Genomic DNA, 16435 nt, shown 5'->3' with positions numbered 1-16435 from the left:
GAAATTTACTTATTTTTAAATTTTTTTAAGATAGTATTTATTTGACAGAGGTACAGCGAGAGAGGGAACACAAGCAGGGGAGTGGGAGAGGGAGAAGCAGGCTTCCCGCCGAGCAGGGAGCCCGATGCGGGACTCGATCCCAGGACCCCGGGACCATGACCTGAGCCAAAGGCAGATGCATAACCATCTGAGCCACCCTATGTCTGAGAAATTTATGAATCTTCAAATTCTCAAGTAGCACCAAAATAGACTATATCCTCCCCTGGATGTTTATCTGAGAAAGAGCAGAAAAAGCAAAAACTGACATACAGGAACTGGGCAGCTGGCTATAGTCACTTACCAATGAAAGTGACTCCCTCCTACACATAAACTTTGCAAAGAGCACAATTCAGATATGTATGTGCCTCCGAGAAATTTCAAGCAACCTTCAGATGTTCTTAAAATACTTAAAATCTTGGTTGTGCTTAAAAGTGAAAATAAATGTCTACTATATTCCTTTAAAATCTTATCTTCCTTTTTAATCTACTCATGAATTCTTTTGTTCCTGTTTGTATTTGTAATTACACTTGTCTACAATGCCTAACTTGGTGTTATAAGCATTCATCCATCCTATTATGCTCCTTACAAATATCAATTTTTGATAGCTGCCCAATATTTCACCAAATAAATGAACCAAAAATTATTGAATCATTTACCTAAGATGGAATAATTATTTATCATAAATAACTATTTTATCTTTACATATAAAATTTTAAATATCTAGAATTATTCCCTTGGGAAACAAAGAATTACTGAGTCAAAGTTAGACTTTTAAGTTTATTGATACAAATTATCAAACTAGTTTTCAAAATGACTATACCACTTTATACATTTTTTCCAGTAACCAATGAGTCACTTAATTGGAGATGGTGCTGGATATTATCACTGTTTTGAATATTTTATATGCTGCCAGAAGTATGTTCTTATTGATGGTTTGCTATGATTTTTTTTTTTTAAAGATTTTATTTATTTATTTGACAGAAAGAGCAAGAGAGCACAAGCAGAGGGCGGGGGAGAAGCAGGCTCCTCGCTGAGCAGGGAGCCCGATACGGGGCTTGATTCCAGAACCCTGGGATCATGACCTGAGCCAAAGGCAGATACTTAACCATCTGAGCCACCCAGGCGCCCCTGCTATGATTTTTAAATGATGAAGCTGATATTTTTTTTCTACCTGTATTTTACCCTTTTGAGAATCTCTAAATAATTTTTACTCCTTTATCTTCTTATATTGCTTTGTATTAATTATATATTAATATTCATTGTTTACCCATCATATTTGCTATGAATATTTTCCCAGCTTGTTAATTAATTTTTAGTTATTTAGAATAGTACTTCTTGAGACCGTTTTGAAAATATAATCATACAATTATATTATTTAAAGCTCCACCTTTTTTCTTCTACACAGCCCTGATTATAAACTTCAGACTAGAGCCCACCTTTTACAAAAGCAAGGCAGTGATATATAAAGGATTATCTGGCAAACTGGTGAATAATAATCTGAAAAGGAAAACTGTCATTTTAAAATCGATTCTACAAAAATTTTATCTTTAAATCAAGATAAGTTGTATTTTAAGATCAAAATTTATCACAATGGGGTGCCTGGGTGCCTCAGATGGTTAAGCGTTTGCCTTCGGCTCAGGTCATGATCCCAGGGTCCTGGGATCGAGTCCCGCATCAGGCTCCCTGCTCCTTGGGAGCCTGCTTCTCTCTCTCTCTCTCTCTCTGTCTCTCATGAATAAATAAATAAAATCTTTAAAAAAAAAAAAAAACTTATCACAATGACTCATTTTAATTCACTGTGGAACATGAATCTTCCTTGCTACCATATTTTACGTTATATAAAGAACACCATTACTAGAGAATACTGAGGTAAATAATAAATTTAAATTAAAACCAGGAAAACAATAACCATAAAACACTACCAAACAACATGGATGCTGCAGGATTATATTACTGATGGAATTAATTTATCCAGTCAACAATAAGATCTGGGCCTCCACTTACTGAAGGTACTCAAATCAATAATGATAACGATAATAATGATACTATAACAGAATCCTTATTTGCTATTTGTAACAAACCTGAGATAGTCCAGTATAGTTTTAAAAACTGTTTTAAAGACACACACACACACACACACACACACACCCCTCTCTGTTCATTTTGTTTGTTTGGTTGGCTTTTTTTTTTCTAAGTATGCTCTATGTTGAACATGGGGCTTCACCTCATAACCCAGAGATCAAGAGTCCCATGCTCTTCAAACTCAGCCGTGCAGCTGCCCCTCTATTCATTTAAAAAACTTTTTTTCACTAAAGAAACATTAGAAAACACATAAATTTGGGGTGCCTGGGTGGCTCAGTCAGTTGGGCATCCAACTCTTGGGTTTTGGCTCAGGTCATGATCTCAGGGTCCTGGGATCCAGCCCCGTGTCCAGCTCCCTGCTCAGCAGGGAGTCTGCTTATTTCCCTCTTCCTTGGCCCCTCCCCCTGCTCACCCATGTGCAACTAAATAAATCTTAAAAAATAGAAAAGAAAACACATATAGTTAGAAATTCTGTCAAAAATTCCAACAAAATACCAACAAAGACAACTACACACAAATTTTGATTTTCATTTCCTCACTCTACATGTATAAAGTGTTTTATTTTTCTGGTTGACATATTTTAATCATATTTAAGTAAATACCCTGAACCTGATGATAAAAAACGCCTTTAGGAAAAATATTTTAAAGAAAAATGTTAATGTACAATTGCAGTGTAATTTCAATAATGTATAACATAAAAAAACAAAACATGACGAAATTATAAAGCAAAATTATAAAAAAGTAATGATGACACAGGAAATAGAGAACAAAATAACATAGGTTTAAAATGTATAAGAGGGGTGCCTGGGTGGCTCAGCTGGTTAATCCTTCGACTCTCTTGATTCTGGCTCAGGTCATAATCTCAGGGTTGTGAGATAGAGCCCTACATTTGGCTCTGTGATGAGCATGGAGCATGCTTCGGATTCTCTCACTCAGTCCCTCCCCACTCCCACCCACCAAGCTCGCTCTCTCTCTAAAAAAAAAAAACACAAACAAAAACATAAAATAAATAAATAAAATGTGTAAGATGTTAGTGTATGACAACCAAAACATAACTAAACAAATAGGAAAAAGTAATGATATCTTCTCACCACATTATAAACCCATCGTAGAAAAAAATTTTTTAAACAAAATATAATACTTATTCCAACTATGGGGGAAAATAGCCAAATGAATCACAAGAGAAATTTCACAACTATTAAGATATACAATTTTTAATTTTTCTAATGAAAAAATAATAAAATAAAAAAAGAATGGAGAAAAAATTTGAAATCAAACACATAAAAGTTACCATTAAAAACATATAAAAATTTATAATTCTCAACTGGCCATTAATCAAAGGATATTAAAAAACAAGTTTATGTAAGAGGAGGTTAATAATTAAATCAATGTTTGAAATCTATTAAAACTTTTTATAGTATTTTAAATTTATCTTTATGTAAAATGAAGTAGTACATGATCTTTGGAATACTTATAAAATCAATAAAATCTTTTAATTAAAGTCATTCTACTCATTTTACAGAAAACAGGTACATACTTTCAAAGGCAATGTATGATGTGAAAGAATCAAGTAGGAATGAAAACACCTAAACTTTATTCTACTCAATACTACAACCTGAGAAAAATCCCTTAACCTGAGATTGCTAAAGATGAGAAGTCCTGTGTTACAAATCTCACAGGCTTGTATGGATCAAATGAGATAATATGCATGAAGAAGGTTTTATAAAATATCAAGAACTACATGTAACTAAGTTACTAATTTTATAAACAGGGTGTTAGTTGCTCCTCTTTTTTTTTTTCCATGGAGGGAAGGCAAAGGGCCCTAAAAAACAGATACTCTTCAAGAGTTCAGTATTACAAAAAATAATAATAATAAAGGTAAAATCTGTACTTTTCTAACCAAGCCTTAATTGATCTTACTGCTTCTACTATGCACAGAATATCTTCAGGTTTAAGTGAACTCTTGGTTGAATCCCCACATTTCAAGCCCAAGGCAGTTCTCAGGGTATGTTGATCTCTCTTGTTCCTCAAAGCTTCATGAAAATTTGGCATCAAAAGCTCTATTTTTTTTTTCCTGGCTCTCATTGCAAGATGGGAAAAAAAAACTTACTATTAAAATAAAGGATTAGTTTTTCTTTCCTAAATCTTACTCTTTGTTTCAGCTAGCACAAAAAAATTGCCCAGGGCCAAAAAACGACAGTGTATTTTCTATCTTTCCTCTGGGCACAGTTGTTTTTTCCCCCCTGACTTTCTAAAACATGGATTTATACAAACCTCCTTTGTTGCCTTCCAGGAAGATGTATGTCAGGTGTTTTAGTCAGTGCCTACCTTCCACTCAGTACCTGAGCAGAAGTAAGTGTCTATCTCTCCCTCAATAAGTGGAGAAACACTAGATAAAATCAGCAAGGATATTAAAAAAATGAGCACCACCAAAAACCAAAGGTATCTAATTGACATCTACAGAGCACTCCACCCAACAAAAACAGAATACATATTCTATTCAACTATACATAGAACATTAACCAAAACAGAGCATGTTCTGGGTCATAACACAAATATTTTAAATTTAAAATTACTGAAATCATACAGAATATGTTCTTTGATCATAATGGTATCAAACTAAGAATAACAGACAAATAACTGTAAATTTCCCAAACATTTGGAAATTAAACAACACATTTCTAAAGGTTTTTTTTTTTTTTTTTTAAGTAATCTCCATACCCAACATGGAGCTCAAACTCACAACCCTGAGATCAAGAGTTGCATGCTCTACCAACTGAGCCAGCCAGGCGCCCCAAAACAATACATTTCTAAATGATCAACGGCTCACAAAGGATCTCAGAGGAAATTTTTTTAAAAGATACTAAGCTGAATGAAAATGAAAATACAACATCAAAATCTTTGGGATTCAACTAAGGCAGCAGTCAGGGGGAATTTAATAACACTAAATGTGGGGTTTTGGTTTTTTTTTAACGTGTAATTAGAAAAAAAGAAAGGTCTCAAATCAATAATGCAAGCTACTGCCACAAGAAACTAGAAAAAAAAAGGAAAATAAACAAAAAACAAGGAGAAGGGAATAAACAAGAAATCAATGAAATTGAAAACAAAAATAACAGAAAATCAATCAAACCAAAAGTTAATTCTTTGGGAGCATCAATAAAATTAACAAAGCCCTAGTGAGACCAACAAAGAAGAAAGCAGAACAAATTACCAAAAACAGGAGTGAAAAAGATCTCACCCACTATAGACTTCACAGCATTCAAAGGACAGTGGAATACTATGAATAGCTCTACAACTTAGATGAAACTATCAGAACTCATACAAGATGATCTGAACAGATCTCTATTTAAAAAACTGAATGTGGGGCGCCTGGGTGGCTCAGTTGGTTAAGCGACTGCCTTCGGCTCAGGTCATGATCCTGGAGTCCCGGGATCGAGTCCCGCATCGGGCTCCCTGCTCAGCGGGGAGTCTGCTTTTCCCTCTCCCGCTCCCCCCTCTTGTGCTCTCTCACTCTCTCTCTCTCTCTCAAATAAATAAATAAAATCTTTAAAAAAAAAAACAAAACTGAATCTGTAGTTCAAAACATTCTAAATTAGAAATCTATAAGCCAAGGTGGTTTCAGTGTCATTGAAATAAAGAATCCAATTCTACACAATGATAGAACACTTCCCAAAATTAGACAAAAAAAGAACACTACAAACAGTACCGCCCCTTAAGAGCACAGATACAAAAATTCTCAAAATATTAGCAAATCTGATTACCCTGATACAAAAGCCAAAGACATTTTTAAAATAATAATAAAACTAGTACAATCTGCCTCAAGAGCATAGATACAAAAATCCTCAACAAAATATTAGCAAACAGAATCTAGGAATATATAAAAAGAATAATACATCATAATTAAGGGGAGTTTCTTCTCAGAATACAAGGAAAGAAACTTTGATAAAGATGTTTACTACAAAATAACACAGAGATTATATATAATAAGCCAACAAATGAGATAAAATGTCTCATAATACTCTAAAAGAAAGCAGAAAAAAGGGAGGCAATGAACAGATGATACATAAACAAAAATGATAGAAAACAGATGATACAACACAGAAAACAATTAGCAAGATGGTAGCATTAAACCCAATCACACCAATAATGAAATGAAATCTAAGTTGCATAAATATCCCAATTATAATGCAGATATTATAAAACTGCATTTAAGAAAAAGGAACAAACTATACACAGCCTACAAAAAACCCACTGAAAACATGAATAAATTCAAAGTGACAGAAAAAGATATATAAAACTAATACTAATCAAAAACACCTACATTGATTATGTTAATGTTTTTAAAAGTAGATTTCAAAGCAAGGAATAGTAAGAAGGAGATGTCATTTCATGATAATAAAAGGCTCAAATCATCGAAATCATCACATTCCTAAACATTTATGCATGTAATAAGATTCAAAATACACAGTGAAGAAACTGATAGAACTGCAAGGAGAAATGATCAAGTTGGAAAATACAGTGAGAGATTAAAACACTTCTTCAAGAACTGACAGAACAAGAGGACAGTAAATCTAAGCACTGAAAGACCTGAACAAGACTATCTACCAGCTTGACCCAATTGATATTTATAGAACATTCCACATGACATCAGAAGGCACATTCTTTTCAAGTGAAAAAGAATTATTTACCAAATAAGACAACATTCTGGGCCTAAATCAAGTTTCAATAAATGTAAAAGGTCTCAGTTCACACAACGTATGTTTTTCGAATAGAATGGGTTAGAAGTCAACAACATAAAGATCCCTAGAAAACTCTGAACATTCAAATTCTAAATTCTAAATATTCAAAACACAATAGCTTCTTTAAAAAATTCTAAATATTTAAAACAAAGTAACGTCTCAAAAAATCCCCATCATGAAAGAGGAAATTAAAGAGAAAACACTAAATAAAATGAAAACACCAACATAGCAAAGTTTCCAGGATACAGCCAAAGCAATACTTAAATGGAAATTTAGAGCACTGAAGGCCTATATTAGAAAAAAATTTTCAAATAGATAAACTCCGTTTCCACCTTAAAAAAAAAAAAAAAACTGGAAAAAAACCCAAACTAAATCCAAAACAGAATAAATGAAATAATGAAGAATAAGGTAGAAATCTAAAACTACAGAGAATATCAAGGAAACCAAAAGCATATTCTTTTAGAAGATAAATAAGACTGAAAACTTCTAACTAAACTGAGTAAGAAAAAAAGAAAACACACACATTACCAATATCAGGACTGAAAGAGATGACATCACTAAAGAAACTAAAGATATTAAAAGGTTACAAAAGGAATCTGATGAATGAATGACTGTACACCAAACCAATATAGACAACTCTCAAATATTCATGCTGTGTGAAAGAAGCCAGACAAAAAAAGGAGCACGTGTTATAGGATTCTATTTATAAAATTTTAGAAAGTGCAAGCTAGAATGGAGGTCAGTGGTTCCCTGGGGATGGGAGGGAATTTCAGGGAGGGGAGAAGAGAGTCCTGACATGGAAACTTTTGGAGGTGAGGAGAATGTCATCTTGATTGTGTTGTGGTTTCTCAGCATATAAACATGTCAGAATTTATTGAATTGTACAATTTAAACAGGTGCAGGTTACTGTCTATCAATTATACCTCAATAAAGCTGTTTTTTTTTTAATTAAGGAAAGACTGCAACAGAAAATACATCAAACAGAACTACCGAGCTTATTCAACAAAAAAGTCATTTTCCCTCTTCATCTTATTTATGAAAGATGTTAAGAAGGATCTGTACGACTTTGCTTTTCTCTTTCAGCCATTTAAATGCCTCCTATGTGCTAGGTACTATCTATATGTGGACAACAGACACCAATCCTACCTTCAAAAACATTTAAAATATAGCTTTGTTGGCAAACTAGAAAACACAACTATAATCCAGACAGTTATCCTACAAAAAGGTTTAACAATCTGCTTATACATTAAAAGATTTTGTTCTCAGATACCAAAAAACAATTATATAATTCCTAATTATGGATACTAGAGGATACTCAGGTCCAAGCTCTCAAAAATTAAATGTTTAGTAAACACTTACTCTGAACTGTACTAAAAGGTGCTGTGATACACACATTTAGGAAATGCCAGGTAAACACAAAATAAAGCAGGTTTCTTTACTATATAGTACTCCTCAGAACCATGAATCAGCAGCAGGAACATCCAAAAGAGGCACACACTATATAATATTTCCCAAATCTCTTTATCCCGTTTTTGTTCCTCAAATTGCAGAAAATCTAGCAGAACCAGCACTCATGGAACACACTTAAGAAAACATAGTAATTCTACCAGAATGGCTTAGATGCAATGCTTAAAAGAAACAAAATCCATATAAATCCACTGATAGAAGTCCTTTGTTTTCGCTTTTGGCTTTCGGCTCGGGGAGGCAAAGGTGCAACTTTCTTCGCTTGTCCGGAATACGGGTTCATCCGACACCAGCCACCTCCGCCATGCTGCCTAAGTTCGACCCCAACGAGACCAAAGTCATGTACCTGAGGTGCACCAGTGGCGAAGTCGGTGCCACGTCTGCCCTGGCCCCGAAGATGAGTCCACTGTCTCCAAAATAGGTTGGTGATGACATCGCCAAGGCAACCGGTGATTGGAAGGGTCTAAGGATTGCAGTGAAACTGACCATTCAGAACAGACAGGCCCAGATTGAAGTGGTACCTTCTGCCTCTGCCCTGATTATCAAAGCCCTCAAGGAACCACCAAGAGACAGAAAGAAGCAGAAAAACATTAAGCACAGTGGAAATACCACTTTTGATGAGATTGTCAATATTGCCCGACAGATGCGACACCGATCTTTAGCCAGAGAACTCTCTGGAACCATTAAAGAGATCCTGAGGACTGCCCAGTCTGTGGGCTGCAATGTGGATGGCTGCCACCCTCATGACATCATAGATGACATCAACAGTGGTGCGGTGGAATGCCCAGCTAGTTAACTACAAAGGAAAATGTTTCAATAAAGGATCATTTAACAAGCAAAAAAAAAAAAAATCCTTTGTTTTCCTTTAAAGATCTGGTCAGTAAAGGATCATGTTTATATAGTATAAAGCACTAAGAAGCAAGAATATAAAAAATGAGAAAGATACAGAGCCATATATCTTACTTTTGTATGAACAGTACCTATTAGGTAAAAATCTATGATCAGAGAATCAATCTCTCTCCTTCTCTCCCATCCGTGAGATGTAACAACTTCTCGCATTATTTTTATTCTGTATCTGAATTTTCCTAAAAAACACAAGAAATATCACATGGCTACAGGAAAATCATATACCCATTCTATGAAGAGTCCTTACTGTGAAGAAACAACATGAAGTTTGTATATTAAGGTCCACAGAATTAAAGTTAACTCTAAGAATATTTACTCTCTAATCCATACAGACGCAGCACACAGAAGAAAAAAGATTAGTCATAATACAACTAGTTATCAGAATAACAACAATAATTAACATTCATATAATGTTTACTATGTGTTTGTTATAGGTTGAAATGTGTCCCCCAAAATTCATATGTTGAAGTCCTAATTCCCAGTACCTCAGAATGTGACCTTTTACAGAAATATGGTAGTTTCAGATGTAATTAGTTAAAATGAAGCCCCTAACCCATTGTGACTGATGTCCTTATTAAGAAGGGAAAAATTGGACGTAGTTACCCACACAGGGAGAACACCATGTGAGGATGAAGGGAGAGATTGGGGCGATGCTTCTACAAGCCAAGGAACTCCAAAGATTGCCAGCAAATCACCAGAAGTAGAGAAGAGGCATTGAACAGATTCTTCCTTTACAAGAAACCAACCTTACCGATATCTTGATTTTGGACTTCCAGCCCCCAGAATAAATTCCTGTTATTTAAGCCACCCAGTTTGTGGTACTTTGTTACAGCAACCCTAGAAAATTAATACACTATGTGTCTAAACAGTGTTATCTATTCCACTTTAAAGACAATAAAACTGATACACAGAGCAGTTAATTAACTTACCCAATTTCACAACTATTAAGCTATAAAGACAGGATTTGGGAAATGACACAAACAGGATTAACAGAACAGTCCCATAAGGGTGACTGAATATTTCAATTATCTGGAGGTTCAACATCAAAGTTTGATTCTTTGGCCTTCTAAAGCTTTGTTGTCCTCATACATTCTCTAAAATCTCATTATTCCTTTCGGCGTAACTAGCCGAAGTAGATTCACCTGGCCTCAAGTAGGAATCCTGACTGACAGATAAGGAGAGCTTCAGTTAGGAACTGGAGTGCTGGGTAAAGCTGAGGTACTTAAGAATCTGACAGTGGTCACAGACTCAGAAAAATATCCCACTGATCTCTAACTACTACTTGCTACATGTGTTTTGAGTTTTGTACTGAGGTAGTGAGGGCCTACCTGAGAAGCCTGGCCACAAAAGGTAATTCCTCTCATCTTAAAGTAATTTCATCCATTCTGACCATGAACACTTTAAAACCTCTCTCCAAAAGCGATGTGTACATAGACCATACTGGAGTCCAAGTGAGGGGCCGAAGGTAGGGAGGTAAGGAGAATAGTGGAGGGGCCCAAACTAACAGGGAATTCAAGAGAGGAGGATTATACATCAAAGTTGACAATGGCCCAAGCTTGATAATTCCTTCTCTTTATCTTTCATTGCTCCTAATTCACTTCATGTTAATTCTCTGTGAAAACATTGCACTAACAAATTATTTCACAACTTGATAGTTAAATATATCTTAAAACAAAACATACTCTTTCATTATGGATTGAATTGTGTCCCATAAAATTACATAATAAAGGCTTAGCACCGGGGCGCCTGGGTGGCTCAGTCGTTAAGCGTCTGCCTTCGGCTCAGGTCATGATCCAGGGTCCTGGGATCGAGCCCCACATCGGGCTCCCTGCTCGGCGGGAGGCCTGCTTCTCCCTCTCCCACTCCCCCTGCTTGCATTCCCTCTCTTGCTAGGTCTCTGTCAAATAAATAAATAAAACCTTAAAAAAAATAAAAACTAAAAAATAAAGGCTTAGCACCTAGTACCTATAAATTTGACCTTATTTGGAAAAAGGTTCTTTGCAGATGTAACTAAGTGAAAAGGAAGTCATACTGGATTATGGTGGGCCTAATCCAGTGACTGGAGTTCTTATAAAATGAGGGAAATTTGGACACACAGAAAGGAAAATGTCATGTAAAAACACAGAGACCCACAGGAAAGAAGGCCATGTGAAGACAGAGGCAGAGACTGGAATGATGCATCTATAAACCAAGAAACACAAGGATTTCCAGCAACCACCAAAAGCTAGAAGAGCCAAGGAAAGATTCTTCCCCTAGAGTCTTCAGAGAGAGCATGGCCCTACCAATACCTTGATTTCAGACTTTTAGCCCCAAGAACTGCGAAAGAATAAGTTTCTGTTGTTTTAAACCACTCAGTTTGTGGTAATTATTGTTAGAGTAGCCTGACGAAACTAATATATCCACTCTCTGATATAGTCATTTTTCCCCCCATCTTCAATCAACCCCCAGTTTAGGCCTGAAGCTATAGACCAAATGAGTTAATTGAGAATTAAAGTCAATGAAGGTTCCACATGCACAGCAGCTGCAGGATAAGCCATTTAATCTATACAACATTCACTGGCCCATTACCAGCAAGTTCCGTATTCTTTTAGCTAAAGAGCTCTTGAGCTACTACATACAATTTTCACAATGAATGAATTATGCTTATAAAGAGGAGTTAGGAAAGTGGAACAAAAAAACTATTTGAGCTTAAAGCACAGGAATCAGATATTCTGCTAATAAAATTAAGATCATGATGTCAATTCCACCATTAGCATTTCTTGTCTGTCTGCTCTATATTACAAAAAAATACAAGAATTATACATAACAAACCAACTGTACAATGAAAGATACTAAGCACTAGAATACTCCTAAAAGTATTACTCAAAATTTTAACCTAAAATATATCAGATATATATATATATATATATATATATATACACACACACACACACACACACACACAAATTATACTATATAGAATCTTTATGGAAGAATCATATCTTAAACTTTCAAAAAGATTAAATAAACTATGATCTTGGTACAGCTCTGGCAAGCATAATATGAGTGTGGAGTGGAATGAGTGGGATATTTCTAACTGCAAAAGTCCTGAATTAGCCCTTCAATAGTTCTAGGAAATTTTGAGTAGCTAGATGATACATGAAACCCTGGTCATACCATATATACTATGTATACATGTTGTTACTAATTATAAAAGGTAAAGAAAATTCAAAAGCCAAAATAACCTAATGTTTCTTCTAAGTATAATTATGGTGCACTTTCAGATGTTTTTACGAAATCATCTGTTAGGTATTTTTTTAATTTTTAATATTTTTGAGATATATTTCATATACCATCAAATTCACCCATTTGAAGTGTATATGTGTACACACACACACACACACGGACAAGTATTCATGGAGCTGTACAACCATCACCACGATATTGCTACCACTTCAAAAAGAAACTCTATTCCTATTAACAGTCACTTCCTATTTGTGCTTCTCCCTGCCCAACCCACTCTGCCCTGGTCTCAGGCAACCATTAATGTATTGTCTGTCTCTATGAACTTACCTATTCTGAATATTTAATATAAACAGAACAACACAATTTGGTCTTCTGTGATTGGCTTCTTTCACTTAGCATAATGTTTTCAAAGTTAACCCCTGATGCACCATGTATCAATACTTCATTCCTTTTTATTGCCAAATAATATTCCATGTATAGATGTGCCATGTTTATTTATCTAATCATCAGTTGATGTACATTTAGGTTGTTGCTCACTGTGAGCTATAATAATGCTGCTATGAATGCTCATGCATAAGCTTTTGTGAAGACTATGTTTTCATTCCTCTTAGGTACTAGGAGTAGAACTGATGGGTTGTATGATAACTGTGCTTAACATTTGAAGGGACTGGCAAACTATTTTCCAAAGTGGCTGCACCATTTTGCATTCCTATCAGCAAGATATGAGAGTTCCAATTTCTACCCATTCTCACCAACACTTGTTATTGTCTTTTTTACTTTAGCCATTCTAGTAGGTGTGAGGTGGTATTTTGTTGCGGTTTTGATTTGCATTTCCCTAATGACTAATAATGTTGAGCATCTTTTCATGTGCTTATTGGCCATTTGTGTACCTTACTTTGAAAAACATCTATTCAAGTCCTTTGTCCATTTTTTAGTTGGGTTGTCTTCTTTGAGTTGTAGGCATTCTTGATATATACTGCATACAAGGACCTTAAATACACGACTTAGAAATATTACCTCCCATTCTGTGGACTGTCTTTTCACTTTCTTGATGGTGTCTTATTTTCACTTTCTTAACGGTGTCCTTTAAGGACAAAAGTTTTTAATTTTCATGAAGTACAATTTATTTTTTCTTTTGTCACTTATCCTCTTGGTGTCATATCTAAGAAATCAAAGTTACAAAAATTTACTCCTGTTTTCTTCTAGGAGTTTTTGGGTTAGCTCTTATATTTCAGTCTATGATACATTTTGAGTTCTTTTGCTTGGTGTAAGAAAGAGATGCAAATTCGCTTGTTTGCATATGGATATCCACTTGTCCTAGCACCATTTGTTGAAAAGAGTACTCATTCCCCATTGAATTGTCTTCACATCTTTGTAAAAAGTCAACTCACTATGAGTGTGAGAGTTTATTTCCGGACTCTAAATTGTATTCCATTGATTTGTATGTCTATCCTTATGCCACTACCAGACTATCTTAATTACTGTAGCCCTATGGTGGGTTTTGAAATCAGGAAGTTTCCCCAACTTTGTTCTTTTTCAAGTTGATTTTGACTATTCTTTTTCAAACTTGTTTTGGCTATTCTGGGTTGCTTGCTTTTCAATATGAATTTTAGGATCATCTTGTCAATTTCTGCAAAAACCCCAGTTGGGATTTTGAGGAGGATTGCACTGAATCTGTAGATTAATTTAGGGAGTTTTGCCATTGACAATGTCCCAACGATATCCATATCCCGATCTTCACAATTTGTAAATATGCTACCTTACATGGTAAAAGGGTCTGTGCAAATGTGAAAAATTAAGGATCTTAAAATGGGGAGATTATCTTGGGTTATCTGGGTGGGCCCAATGTAATCATAAATGTCCTTACAAGAGGGGGGCTGAGGGAGATGTGACTACAGAAGATGGCAATGTGAGAATGGTACCAAGAGGAAGAAAAGGTGATGGGATGCACGGCCATGACCCAAGGGATAAGAAGAGCCCCTAGAAACTGGAAAAGGCAAGGAAATGGACCCTCTCCTTTAGCCTGCAGAAGGAACTAACCCTGCTAACACTTTGATTTTAGTGCCATAACACATTTTTCAGACTTCTAACCGCCAGAATGTAAGAAAATAAATTGGTGTTAGGTGATCAAATTTGTGGTAATTTGTTACAGCAGCCATAGTAAACCTAATACATCTAAGGGGTTTTGCACATAATATCAGAGTTCAATACATGTGTAGCGAAAACTAATAAAAATGAGAGAAATAGGAAAATCTATAGTTATAGTTAAGCCAGGCAGAAAATCAGGAAGGGCATCTATACAAATAAAAGAAACATAGCCAAAGTTTTCTAACTGGTATATCTACGTTATAGGTAAAAGGGTATTCACTTCACTATTCTTTCCAGTTTTCTCTAGTTTGAAAATTTTCAAAATAATAAAATGGAAAAAGTCACTGAAGTACAGAGTCTATAATATATGAAAGACTATTTTTACTGGGGGCATTATCAAATTTGATGATCTTACCATCAAGGTACTGTTAATTACTAGAAACGTCCTACCATTTGCCATACTGGTTTTTATTTTTTATTTTTTATTTTATTTTATTTTTTTTAAAGATTTTATTTATTTATTTGAGAGAGAGAGAATGAGAGACAGAGAGCATGAGAGGGAGGAGGGTCAGAGGGAGAAGCAGACTCCCCACTGAGCAAGGAGCCCGATGCGGGACTCGATCCCGGGACTCCAGGATCATGACCTGAGCCGAAGGCAGTCGTTTAACCAACTGAGCCACCCAGGCGCCCCTGCCATACTGGTTTTTAAATAAAGGTCAGGCTCCAAACCATCGAGCCTGAAGAACTATTATTTTCAACAGTAATTTTATGTATTCTCTCTAACATTTTATTATAAAAATTTCAATAAAAAAGAAAGAATGGTATAATGGGCCCCCTGTACCTTATCACTGAGTTTCAACAACTCTCTTCATGTTACTAATCTTATTTTGTCTACACCCCCACTCTACCATTTGCTTGTTTTGCTGGAGCACTTTAAAGCAAGTCTCAGAAATCAAGTTACTTCTCCAACATATACTTCAGCATAAGCATTAAATCTTAAGCACAAAAAGAATCATCAAGGAAATATGTCAAGTGAAAAGACCAAAATGCGCTATAAAAATAGCTGCTTTTTAGTTACTGAAGTTGAAAAATTAAGCACAAGGCGATTAGACAAAGTACTGCAAGGATAAAATAAAATTCAAGCTGATAAAATATGCCAAGCTGGAAAACATTTTGGCAATTCAAAAGTAACTGATATAATGAACAGACACACACACACACACACACACACACGGAATTAACAAATTGCGAGACATCTAATCTACCGGGGGTATAATTTTAGGACCCTGAAAAAAGAATTTAACATGAATATAGCCCAGAAGGCGAGTACTATAATACATTTACTAAAAGGCAATAGTTTCAGTGTAAGTATCTCATCTAACAAGGGTTACCTTAAAAAAAAAAAAGGTATCAAAATAGCCTTGTAAGAAACCCTCCTCTTGAAAATAAGTCTTTTCTCTTTAAATAACAATTCAAACTAGAAAAATGGGGATTTGTAAAGTCATATTATATTTATATTACATATACCGTTGTCCTGTACTATAAAAAAAAGAGGGGCACCTGGCTGACTCAGTCGTTAAGCGTCTGCCTTCGGCTCAGGTCATGATCCCAGGATCCTGGGATTGAGCCCCGCATCGGGCTCCCTGCTCCGTGGGAAGCCTGCTTCTCCCTCTCACACTCCCCTTGCTTGTGTTCCCTCTCTCGCTGTCTCTCTCTGTGTCAAATAAATAAATAAAATCTTAAAAAAAAAAAAAAAAGAGAAGGACGCACCATTTTTTGCAGTAAGAAAATTCTACAAAAAAAAAAAACCACTTTCTATCTTTTCTATTCAACATAGTACTGGCAGTCCTAGCCAGGACAATTAGGCAAGAAAAGGGAATAAAAGGCATCTA

At 35.3% G+C, this 16435-nt stretch overlaps 1 protein-coding gene and 1 pseudogene across 3 annotated transcripts in view; one reads left to right on the top strand and one right to left on the bottom strand.

Annotated features, from left to right (window-relative positions):
• The window catches only part of COG5 (component of oligomeric golgi complex 5), a 307147-nt gene that overhangs the window by 173432 nt on the left and 117280 nt on the right, over window positions 1–16435 (bottom strand). The window lies entirely within an intron of this gene.
• LOC118020622 lies at window positions 8614–9151 on the top strand (annotated as a pseudogene). Its single transcript, XR_004681963.1, has one exon. The product of XR_004681963.1 is annotated as a 60S ribosomal protein L12-like (transcript).

The sequence above is a fragment of the Mirounga leonina genome, unplaced genomic scaffold (assembly GCF_011800145.1).
Source record: "Mirounga leonina isolate KUSES-001 unplaced genomic scaffold, KU_Mleo_1.0 Mir_174, whole genome shotgun sequence".
Taxonomy (NCBI): domain Eukaryota; kingdom Metazoa; phylum Chordata; class Mammalia; order Carnivora; family Phocidae; genus Mirounga; species Mirounga leonina.
Note: the sequence above shows the minus strand (reverse complement) of the source record. Positions and strands in the feature narration are given on the sequence as shown.